Source organism: Eurosta solidaginis, chromosome X (genome assembly GCF_040869045.1).
Source record: "Eurosta solidaginis isolate ZX-2024a chromosome X, ASM4086904v1, whole genome shotgun sequence".
Taxonomy (NCBI): Eukaryota; Metazoa; Arthropoda; class Insecta; order Diptera; family Tephritidae; genus Eurosta; species Eurosta solidaginis.
The window spans coordinates 122,870,840-122,883,764 of record NC_090324.1 but is presented as its reverse complement, the minus strand read 5'-3'; positions in this window follow the sequence as shown (position 1 = coordinate 122,883,764).

The following is a 12,925-nucleotide window of genomic DNA, read 5'->3' as shown; positions in this document are numbered from 1 at the left end:
AAAGGGATGAAGTCCTGCCATTATAAAATTATAACGAAAGTTTATTCTACGGTTTAAGAAGGTTAAAGAAAACAGAGTACCACCTACCTCTTTGTGTAACCAGAACACCATGACGCTGACGTAAACGGAATCCCGTGAAGTAAGCATTTCCGTAAATCGTAAAATGTGGCAGATGCATAGGTAGAGGGGTGGCTTTAATTGCACAAATCGATGTCACGGTATCATATTTTATTTTGGCACCGGCCAGCAAACCCCCTCTTTTGCATTGGATTCCATAAGGTTTTATTGGTGTCGTTGTTGATGATGCAACAATTTCCTAATTTGCAACAATCTTTGGTAGGCTCGGTGAGGATTCTGCACTCGAGTTGAGCATCAAACTATCTTGGTCAGTTGAGTCACCTAATATTGATTGACTGGCCATATTGAGATCATCATTAGTGATAGAAGTGTTGGGTGAAAATTTGGCTTTTGTTGTTGTTGAACATTCTGGCCTGTGTCGCACTTGCCGCTTTGGTTGATGCTGTTGTGGTTATAGTTAGTGTCCCTGTACGAGGACGTCCCATTGGTGGAATGCACTTGCTTTTTAGCCGAGTTTGTCCGTGGTCGGAATTCACAGCGTCACCTTTTGCGTTGAACAGAATGCTCTTAATACCACTACCAATGTTGTTGCTAGCGCAAACCGCACTACTTGCCTTATTTAATGGGTACCATGCTAGCAATAGTTGTAGGAATACGTGGCCTAGGTGGATTAGCAAGGATCCTTTTGACAAATTCATAAACTTCCTCCACAACCATCTTGTCTACCATTGACTGCGTACATTTTCAAATCTTATGCGGCCTTTAGGCACACGTAGAACGTCATCAGCACTGCTCACTACTACCAGCGACGTTTCAGATTGCATTTTTTCACGCAATGATTCAATTACCTCCTTGCTTGATTTGGGCCGAATGATGCCCAATGACAAACAAAATTGGTATTTTTTGATATCCAATATGCGATCATTGGGTGCACCACGTACTCCTTTAAATGTGTTATGAGCAAATCCCATACACGCTACACAGGCTCCATTCTCTGACCTGGCTGCCTGCAATGCTTGTTCACAAAAGTCGGCACTGCACTTTGTACACTTTTTTATAACTCTATCAATTATATATTTGTAGTTATAATGTCGCAAAAACGTTTAGATATATAAAACTGCGAAACGACTCAACTCTGTTGAGGATCAATTAGATACCATTTTTGAAGTCGGTTTTGGTACAAAGCCACTAGTAGGTACTGACTGCAAAGCAACAAGCACTGAATTGAACGTTAGATTCCGTGGTTTTCGTATTGAAACTAGGTTCCCATTTGTTTTTCTTACGCAAAATGTGATTTGGGTATATGTTCCAAATTGTATGTAATAAGATGTGGCTGTTTTGTTGTGGGAAAACGTATGTCATCGCCACTCAATTTAAATTCTTTTGAAAATGTGCACTGACGCTGTTCAGCTGTAAATTTTTTCGATTCAAAGGTTTACATGGGTATGCAATTCATCCATGTCAATCTTCAAAATGAAAGGATCTTTGTAATGAATTCGCCGAATACATCTGGTGATCCGCCTTGACCTTTCAAAAAGTAAAAATATGGTTTCACATCCTTTTCAAATTCTACGCCTAATACAAATTGGGCCAAGCCTTTACTCTCACCGCTATGTAAATTACCACCAAGTCTTACAAATTGTTGCAGCGTTGTCGATTTGATGACGTAAGCCGCAAGATTGAGTGTGGGTACATGATCTGATTTTTGCCCAACCAATTTTCAATGACGACTCTTCATCATTTGTATTAATTGGCAAATGTTAGTTGCAACCGAAGGAAGATGTTGTTGTGATGTGTTTGCATTTGGATCATGCTCCCTTTCCATTCGCCTCCGCTCGTCCTTTAAATATTTATTCGCAGATTCCCCAGTGGGGTATGTATGTTATCCACTTGCGTGGTTTGTTTTAAATGATTGGGTAGCTCTCTATCAAATTTCTCGGCCACGTCCAATTCGAAGCTTTGTCTAGGCAGATTGGGCAATCGGTGGCGCATATTTTGAGACAGGACCAGTTTGTTTAGCGGTCTATGTGAAGAAGCAAAAGTTACTAAAAATCAACATCTTCAATTTATTAACAGAACAAATACCACCTGGTTTTGTCTCGTTGATCGCAAATAAATGTTTCAAATTTTCCAAAATACGTCGTACGCCATGTGCGGGAAATGAATGAAAGAATTTTCATTCAGGAAATGCATTATTGTCAAATGTCAGACGACGGCATTGCCAGCACATAGAATGATAATCACTTCAATGGGTGTGTTCCATGGGCACTAGCACCGCGTATTCACGCGTCTCAAAGCCTAGAAATTCAAAAAAAAAGCGAAATCAAAGCGTTTAACACCCTCTGATTTTATTTACATACCTTTTCTAGCAAGCCATGACCTTCTCAAATTTTGAGAACTATTTATTCCTACTATGTATATGAGTCATTATTTCATTTTTTTTGGGGGTTTTCCCGCATCCCATGCAAAACAACACTAAGTAGTGTATGGTAGAGTAACGGTCATGACCCCCGGTTCACCCTCTTTACAGATCATGAGCCACGTTTCGAAAGCCCATAAACTTACGTACCACGTTGACTGCCAATTGTGTAAGAGGCAGCACTCCATTAGGGTTTGTCCGGAGTTCCGCGCTATGACTCCCGAGGAGAAGTTACGAGCGGTCCTGCTTCACAAGTATTGTCCGAACTGTCTGTCTCCCTTCCATCGCGTAGGAAATTGCACCAGCAAGTACAGGTGCAAAAGGTGCCAAGAGAAACACCACACGACGCTCCACTTAGATGAGTTAAGGGAGGGCGACCACCAGGGTGAGGAAGATAATTTGGACGACACGCTGTCGATTCATTTAACAGAGCAAACAAAATCGTGGGCGCAGCAGGTGGAGGAAGAGGAAGAACTACAGGAGGAACGACCGAAAGCAGCATCAGCTTCGAATAGTCCCAGCCCAGTGCAGAGCATGTTTCGGCCTTTACTGCGCCATGAGAAGCAAAGAGAAAGGAAGATGGAGAGCCCACAGGTAAACGACTGGCGTCAAGACAAGCAAAGCCTCAGCGTCCCGAATCGAGGTCGAGTGAATAGCCAAAGAGATGAAATTACCAGGAGATGCGCGAAGACCCGACAACAAAAAAGGGCAGCGCCATACGTTAAGGACGTGCGCCATAAAATCGGTAACCGAGCTATAGAGAGCGCCACAACCGCCGGTTTCCGAACGGGCCGACTACAACCAAATGCGGCTCCACTGCCAACCATGCGGCCGTTCGTGCCAATATCCCCCACGGCCATTGTGCGTATAGAATCGCACGGGCAGCTCCACCTAGTAAGAGCAATTATCGACCCTTGCGCGCCCACCACAATCGCCGACAGTGAGCTGGTCCGAGATCTACGTCTCGAGCAGCAGGGACCCAAACGGTGCACTATAATACTGCGAGGGAAGTACGGCGCAGCCAAGCGCATTCATACATAGGCCGTCGTCTTTGCACGGCATCAAAGGGTGAGCCCGCCATACAGCATAAATCCCCAAATTGCGGTGCCCTTCCAGTTTATGCGTCTGGCGGACCCCCGATTCTATCACCCATCACCTATTCGGCTTACACTCGGCGCTGACATCTATGCCGAACTGATGGTGAGTGATACAGCGACTACCACCATAGGCGGAATTTTAGCCCAGCCGACGGTCTTCGGCGTGGTCGTATCCGGGGTATGCCAACAATAGGTTCCCATGCACATACATCCACACACATCTAAACGTAACTAAGTGCCATCGAATTTAAACCACGTACACTTCTTCTAACCTTTTTTCTTCTCTTTTCTCCGTAGAAAACATCAACAACACGCATAGTATAGCGAGGTGCAGTGTCCGCAGTCCGCAACTGCTCATCCGCTCGCCACCTTGCCTGGACGAAGGAGGGCTAGGTTGACTCCCTGGGTCCATTGATCTCGATTTTTCTTAATACTTTAATCTATAGTCTATTTCCTTATCATTGCGCGCGGCAAGGGGGCCGGCATGTTAAGGTCCGAGACCTAAATATTTCGGCCCACCCTCGTAAATCAATCCGCATACCGGTTTCTGCCTGTAGACCAATAGTTTCGCTTTAATATATATGCACTAACACAAACCCGAATTTGTGTTTGCCGCTATGAGCTTTTAGCACCGGAGCCTTGTTAAGGGGAAACTTAACGAAGGCTCTCGTACTGAGGGTTCAGCGCGTTTTTGCAATTGCTGGCTTTCTTCTTGTTTCACGACCGTCAACGGGAGCAATTCTGGCCATCCAGCGTCAAGGTAAGAGAACATTTATTCAAAACACACTTTTATTGTTAAATGCCTATAATTTAAATCATTTAAACCACTATTTGAATATCTTAATTCGAAACACAATTTAATTGTTACCTCTTTATTCTTGAATTCAATAAAATCCTTACTCGAATATATTTATTAACATTTTTCATATCTTTTAATTTTTCTTTTCACTGGGTTCAATTTTCCATTGGCGATTACGTGAGAGATTCGAATCTTTCAAGTAATCAGCAAATAAAACAAGTTATTCCACCTTTCAGCTCGACGTTTCGCCAATTTCCTTGGCTTCTCCTGGAGTGATTCTGTATTTTTCAACAATACAAAATAAAAACACAAAAACAACAACAACATTAATTTGAAATCATCACCAAATACATATATTCACATTTTACACCCATTTATGAATTTTTACTTACATTTAGATTACGGCATTAAATTTATAAAATAAAACATAATTTACAAAACTAAAACGATCCCATCTAATGTGGTACACATGTCATACTAAAAGTAAAATCTTATAAACACAATATATAAGTGGCAGTGATACCATCTGTGTCCTCTTTCTTATTCATCGTTTTTTCCCTATTCTACAAAATTCGTAGGCTTTCCAAAGTGTATCGTGTTTTCTCTCTAGCTTTTTGTCTATAATTTTTGTGTTTGCGAAGTCAGCGGCGTGGTTGTGTGTTATTGCATGTTGTGAGAGAGCTGTATTTTGATTTTGTTTCCTAATGTCACCTTCATGTTCGGCTAATCGTGTGCCCAATGCGCGCTTAGTTGTTCCTATATAAACTTTGTTGCATTTTTCCTCGTTATTCCCTTTGCATTCTATTTTGTAGACAACATTGCTTTGTTGTTCTATGTTTATAGGGGTTTTAGTTCTCGTGAAGCATCTTGATAATGTGTGGTTTGATTTGTAAGCTAGTGTGGTGTTCTGTTACTTAATTACGTCTTGTGTCAAGTTTTCTGTTAGCCTGGGAATATGTGTGACACTGTGATGTTGCTTTGTTTTGTTATTTGTTGTTGTTGATAGTGATTGGTTTTGTTGAATTCGATTTAATTTTTGTTCCATGAAGTCAGATATAATGTAGTCAGGGTTATTATTTCTCTTTAGCGTCATTTGTATTTTCTTTATGTTAGCGTAATGAAATTGCTGATGGCTTATAGTCAAAATTTTATGTATAAGGTTTTTGGCGCTGTTAATTTTATATTTTCGTGGTTGTGTTGAAAAAAAGTTGATTAGGCGCCCACACGCTGTTGGCTTAGAGTACCAATCTAATATTAAGTTATTTTTTGTTTTATGTATACGGGCATCTAGAAAAGGTGTGATATTGTTCTCTTCCATCTCCATAGTGAATTGTAGCCTGCTATGATATTGTTTCAGTGTTTTAAGTATGATATTTGCATCATTTATTTGGGAAATGGCAAATATGTCATCTCCATACTTAACAAGAAGGTTAATACCTTTCTGCTGCTTTTTGAGCTCCTAGTATGTGCTATTTAAAAGGTCATCCATTATTATATCCACGATCGTGGGGGAAAGGGAGTTACCCATCGGCATTACAAAATACTGAGTTATATATTATTGTTACATATAAAGTAATTGTTGTCCTTTAAACAAAACTCTAAAATATTTTGAAATTTATTTCTCGGTATGTTTGTATTGTTTTGAATCTTGTCCCATTTTTATAAGCTTTTATTTAGTTTCACTTGGCTGTTGTCTGTAATCAAAAAAATGCAAGTTAAATTTGATACATTTCCCGGTGTCCGATTGAGTTGAAATTTGCACGCATGTATAACTCCGATGACAATGCAATATTACTTTGCGTGAATTCGATAAATTAATAGATAACAGAGTTATCGGTAAAGATTTGTGCTCACAAGTAATAAAAGCCTAAGTCCCAGACAAAGCCGGCCTAGCTACAGCGGTACCTATCCGTGGAGTCTGAGACTTAGGCGATTGTTGCTTGTAACCATAGATATTTATATTGCATATTAATGAACTGGCAATTCCATGCCATTACTACGCGGGTATGGGATTCACCATGCCATTTTATATGAGAAAATTTCGTTACCACGTGCCGAATCCCACGCCTACTTCCATGTTCTTTGTTTAGAGGGATGGTGAATAACCTACAGCGGCTCAAGAACGCAGGTAACTTCGCTTTGTTTGTGTATACAACGAACGTAGAAGTTAGGCTGTTATCGCTAAATGTTGCATACTTTTCTGCGCACTTGATTTTGTTTTACAGATTTTTGTCGATGGAATTTTAGCTAAGCGAAAGTTGGAATTTTATTTTAAAACAGATTTAACCCACAGAGCAGATATCTGCAATGAGTAGTTGTAAACTGAACGCGACATAGGCAAATTCACAATAAAATATGATTTTAAGTTAGTTAACACTGTTTGACACAATTTTTTATGTGCTCTCTGTCCAAAATTCTTCAACTAAAGCTGCCGGGCAACGCATAAATTTGCTTGATGGTTACCATAGCAACGGGTAGTTATTGTACGTATCGGGTGATTGTCGGTTGCCCGGCCACCACACAAGCAGAAAGCATCAAGGGCCATTTGTATTGAAAATTCGTAGCGTTCAGACGAAAACATGTCATCGGATGACGATTTTTTATTTCCTGTAAATTTTGCGAATTTTCATAAAAATTTTTCAACTTTCTTCTAAGAATTTTTAGAATTCAAATTTTAATATAATAAGATGCTAATTTTAAGCCACTAAGAAAATTACTTGATTTTTGGCAATTTTTTTTTCCATCCGACCTTTGCATTCGTAGGTTTCAATAAACCGCAATTTAAAATCTTTTTCTTCCGCGAATTTGCTCATTGCACGTTCTCACAAAACTAACACATTAATGCTTGTCAACCACGATCAAATAGACCAGCTGTCAAGCGAAAAAATCTAAAAATTTTGATTTTCATCAACGCGAAGCCGACAACAAATACGTGTGAGCACGACATCGCCCGTTACGCACACAACTACCCGTTGCTACCGTAACCATTAAGCAAATTTGTGCGGCAGCTTAACCTAGTCACATTTTATTTGGATTATGAATATGCCCCTATATATTCGGATCATGATATAAAAAATCGTGCACTCATACTCAGTCAGGGTTATTTAAACGTATTTAAACGCTTCCCACTGTACTAAGTAAACAATTCGATAGAGACTTTGTTGCAGTTCGTTAGCTGTGAGCGGTCCGTAATTTTTGTCACCAACATCAGGTTTGCGGAGACTATGAAAAAATCTGAGAAGCCACGCTGTTACAAGTATAAGTTGATAGTAAGAAGAATATCGAAGTATGAACGACGTGTGTGTGTTTGCCGTATACGTTAATATCTTAGTAGGTTTTTCTTCTGTCATGGTGCTGTACTTGATACAATTTTAGAAACGCGATTTGCAATGCATCGGTACATATTTTGAATGTCAGCTATAAAAACAAATTTGTGTAAACGCCAGTTAAGAATAAGTGCAGGTAGGTCATTTTGCAATGGTGGACCAGTGCACAACAAATCATTTAACGAACGGCCATTTGACGTATTCGACGAAGCATCATAAACGATTCGAATTTTAGAGGTGGAGTTATCCATCTTGAGAACTGCGTGATGTGGTAAGACGCAGGAGCTAAACGTAGGCTTATTTGATGTATATTGGAACGATTTTCCGTCATCCCTTGTCAAATTTGGTTTTGAGACAAACCGGTTTCGGCGTTGTGCCATCATCAGTGTCGATTTTCGTTCTGATCTGTTGTTGTCATTTGTCCTGTATTTATAGTTCGTAGGTATATGAGCAGGTATTGTCAAATTGATGCTTGTGTATATTTAGTTATGTGTATGTGTTGTGTGTTCGTTCAGAACCGAGGGTGGTTTACTAATCGATTTGTGTGGCTGACTGGGGTAGGTAGAAATCTGTGATTTTAGTCGTTTGACCTTCTTTGTCGGTTTTTTGTTTTGGTGTGTTAATTGTTTTGTGTTTATTTGTTGTTGTGCGTTTGTCTGTTGTACCTGTGTGATTAAGTTGTTTCCTGTAAACAAGTTTTAAAGGCTCGAATATTGTGTCAGAAATGGTGTTTATCTGTTCGTTTATTATTCTACCGTCGAATGTTTTCTGTTTGTAGATTTCCATGTTTTCGAGTACGTTAAGACGTCGGCCCTTTTCTTGTATGTGAAGAACCCTAACTGTTTTATTGATGTTTGCTGGGGAACATTCATTCTCGACCATGTGATTCGCGAAGTTAGAATCGGGTATAATGTTTGGATTCCGTATTTTTTTGTTGTAATCTCTAATATGTTCTCTGAACCTCGTTCTTATTTGCCGTCCTGTTTGTCCTATGTAACTATGCTGGCATCCGCAGGTAAGCTTGTATACGCCGTGGCTGCTAAACGGATCCTCTGAGTTAATGTTAGTTCTTAGTTTTCGCCCTAGATTGTTCGATGTTTTGAATGCTGTGTTAATGTTGTATTTTTTAAAGAAATTTGCCAATTTATATGTTGCTTTTCCAGTATATGTCATAGTCGTCCAGCTATTATTTTCTTTTTCATTATTTCTTTTTGGTTCTCCATTTGTCCTTCTGAGCTTATCTACTAGTGCTTTTTTATATCCGTTGTTTGCAGCGATATTATATATGACCTCAAGTTCTCTCTTATATGCCTCTCGTGTAAGAGGTGTTCTTTCAAGTCTATGTACCAAGTGCCTTAATGCTGCATTTTTATGATGTTGAGGGTGATGTGAGGTATTGTGTATTATTGTGTCGGTGGCCGTTGACTTTCTATATATGTCATAGTTAAATCTTTTGGCTTCTTTATCAATATTTATCGTGAGGTCTAGATAGTTGATTCCTCCGTCTTTTTCGGTTTCCATTGTAAATTTTATATTGCCGTGCTGTTTGTTGAGGTACTCCAGTACGAGCTCTTCGTTATTAGTAGTTAAAACGCATATTATGTCATCCACGTATCTAGCATAAAATGACACGCCTAATTTGGAATTCAGCTCCTGTATGTACTTTTCTTCCAGATTTTGCATGAACACTTCCATAAGAATTGCTGATGTGGGGCTTCCCATTCCAAGACCGTTTGTTTGTCTATATATTTTATTGTTGAATTTAAAATAGTTTTGACGTAAAGTGGTTCTTAGCGTATTTGTGATTTGCATACTTTTCACTTTGTTTTTTGTGTTGTGAACTATTGTTGAGCTAACTATGTCCAAAGTCTCCGATAGTGGTATAGATGGGTATAGATCTTTTATGTCAAAAGATACCAATTTGCTGTTTCTTGTTAGCTCTACGGTCTCGAGTCTCTCTATTAGTTCTGTTGTGTTAGCTATTGCATATTCGTTCCTTAGCTCCAGAGTGTCTATCAAGATCGTTTTTAAATATTTGGACAGTTTGTAACATGGTGCCGATTTAAAATTAATGATGGGCCTCATTGGCGTGTCCGGCTTGTGGATTTTTGGTAGCGCAACCAGTGGAGGAGCCGAAGGGTTCATTTGGACCAATCTATGTGCCATGTTAGAATCTACTATATTTGTTGCATTTTTTATAGCAACTTTGATTTGTTTTTGGTATTCATCTGTGGGATCCTCTCTCATTCTACGACATTTCATTTCCTCTATGAGATCCTCGGTTTTGGATATATATTGCTCTTTTTCGATTAGCACAGTGGTGTTTCCTTTGTCCGCTTTCGTTGTGACAATATTGTTTTTCCTTAGTTTATGCCGTAGATTCTTTATTGTTTTCTCCTCTGTATTCGGTTTTTGTCGTTCCTGTGCTTTCACTTCCTTTCTTATGATTTCCCTGCACATGTGTCTTGCGTGCTCCTGTTCTTCCTGTGGTATCAATGATATTGCGTTCTCCGCATCTACAATCGCTTGCTCCGTTTTTCTTACTGTATTCTGGTCCATGATATTGTGCTTCAGGCCCTTTTCGAGAAGTTGTGCCTCTTCCTTGGTAATGGCCACTGTTGTGAGGTTAACGAACTTGTCATGAAACTGGTGAGTGTTTTGGTTTTGGTTACCCTCTCGTCGTCCTGCCAGCTTGTCCAATTTTCGGTTCAGCGACCTGTATTTTTGTTGTAGTTCCTGATCGACCTCTGTCTTAATGCGGTCGAAGCATTCCATTAATACAGTCGTAGGTAGTTGTTCTGCCAATCTTAAATGGATAGATAATAACTCGGCATTTATCTCATCCTTCTTCGAGTATAAGCTTTCCAACTCATATTTTAAAAAATCCTTTTCCGCTTTTCTAACTGTTTTCCTGCTAGATTTGGTATTTGCCTTTATTGTTATTTTTGCGAATTTCGGAGTAACATTCAATTCCAGGCATTGTTTGTTGAACCAAATGCTCGCCTTTGCTTTATATATTTTCAGTAGGCGTCGCTTGTAAATTGTTAGTAGTCCGTTCGCGTTCAAGTTAAAAGCCTGACAAGCAATAACTGACTTATCTTGTTTGGTTGATTTTCCGACAGGGTGGATAAATGATGTATATTGGAACGATTTTCCGTCATCCCTTGTCAAATTTGGTTTTGAGACAAACCGGTTTCGGCGTTGTGCCATCAGGCTTATTTGTTCCAGTCAGCGAATAATGTTGTTCTTCGCTGGACGTCGCTGGAATGATTTGGTTACAGTGAAAGTAGGCGTCTATGCTCTCCGTGTATTCAGAACGAAATGTATCTTCACGCCGAAATTTACGCTTAAGTTGTAAAAAAACGATTGAATGCGATTTGTCTGGATCGGCCTAAAGTTTGATTAGGGTCGTAGTTGATTATAATGGAAGTCGAACGAGGTACTTTCCATTAGCCTGTCTCACATGGGTTTTGCAAAAAAACTCTGCGCACCATTTGTCTTGCTCTGACATTGTGCACTTGTTCGCTGTCGTAGAATTTTTGCACAAGCGCTTCTAATTCACTGTTAGTATGATGGCAGCGCCCCTTGATAGCAGGAGGTGGGGAAGAATCGATTCGACCAGCCGAGATGGGTTTGTTGAGCAATCGGCTGGATTGGACTTCATAGTTTTCCCCTTCTTCCTACCTATCTTTTGGCTTAAGAAATTCTGCTTATTGATGAATGCATTAAGTTCCTGTTCACACACTGCCCGTTTGAGTTGTTGTTGTGCGTGATATACTGAATCTTTGGTCGTTTTAATATTTATGTTTTTGTTTCCATTTCCATTTATTTATTTACTCATTCCTAACGAAACAACCATATGTTATATTTCAGTGCTAGAATTCTGAGTATAAATTATAAATCAGTGGAACATATAATAGCTTAACAATACTGATCGGAAATTACCATTAAATGAACTAAAGAAAAGAAAAATATCTTTATTAGAGGCTTAAAGATGAGAAAGAAGGCGAAAATAGAAAAAATACTTTGGTTTCATAGATTTATATTAGTGTAATATGTAGACACAGAAAGCCCAAATAAAACCATATTTTCGATTAGTATAAAATCTATGTAGTGCAGTCTTAAAATGCAATGTGCTCTCTATACTCCTTAGTTGAAATGGAAGTTGGTTCCCAAGGCGTACAACAAATGCCAGTTATTGATGTTCAGATATATGCATATTGTGTCTAATGTATAAAAGCTGACGGAATCTTGTCGAATGAGAAAACTGAAGCCATTCTCCGAGAGGTTGATGTTCCTCTACGGTTAAAATTTTATGTAACATTGTGAGGAATTTAAGCTTTAGTACGTTGTCGTATGAAATCGAAGATATCTTCAACGCCCACTCTGAAATTTGATTTTTACGTCTTTTACCAACATAACGTACAATGTTATTGTAGATTACATTGAGTTTTTTATGACAAAAAGGACCAGAGCTTGCATAGAGTTCGCAACCATACAACATTGTAGTGTAATAATTGAAATAATTGAATTTGGTGTAGTGCCAATTTAGCGGCACCAGACGGAATTCACTGCCGTAGGAGCGGCAGCGGATTGAATTCTTTATTAAAAAGTTGTTTCTTTTATACAAAATTTCTATAAGCTAAAATACCTACTTGCACTAATACTTACAAACTAAGTGTATTACATACATATACCTTCGGTTCCCTGGAACTGCATTCTACACATAAATAAAATTAACTGTGGAATCTGCAACGCAAGCATAAATAAATCATGTCAATAATTTGTATACAGGTAAAGGCTTGTGGCGAGCACGCTTTAAACAGTAACATACCAAGATTCAAGTTACCAGACGGTGCACGGCGTAGCTACCATGGCGTGTATAAAATATATGTTTGTACAAATGAATGAATGTGTCAATGAATCTCAGACCGTACCAAATCGGGACAAAATATATGTATGTACAAATTTATTAATATGTATGTAAGAGTCAATGCATTTTAAGACATTCCAAAACGGGTCGAAATATATGTTTGTACAAATGAATGAGTAACTTAATGAGTGAATGCTACACCATCCGCCTTTGAAAGAGTAGACATATATAATTTTGTGCATGAATTACCTATGGCTACTCAAGTTGTACTATTACTTTTTGAAACCGTTTGTACTTACTTTGTTTGTTGGTTTTTTTTGCTTTTTTTTTGTT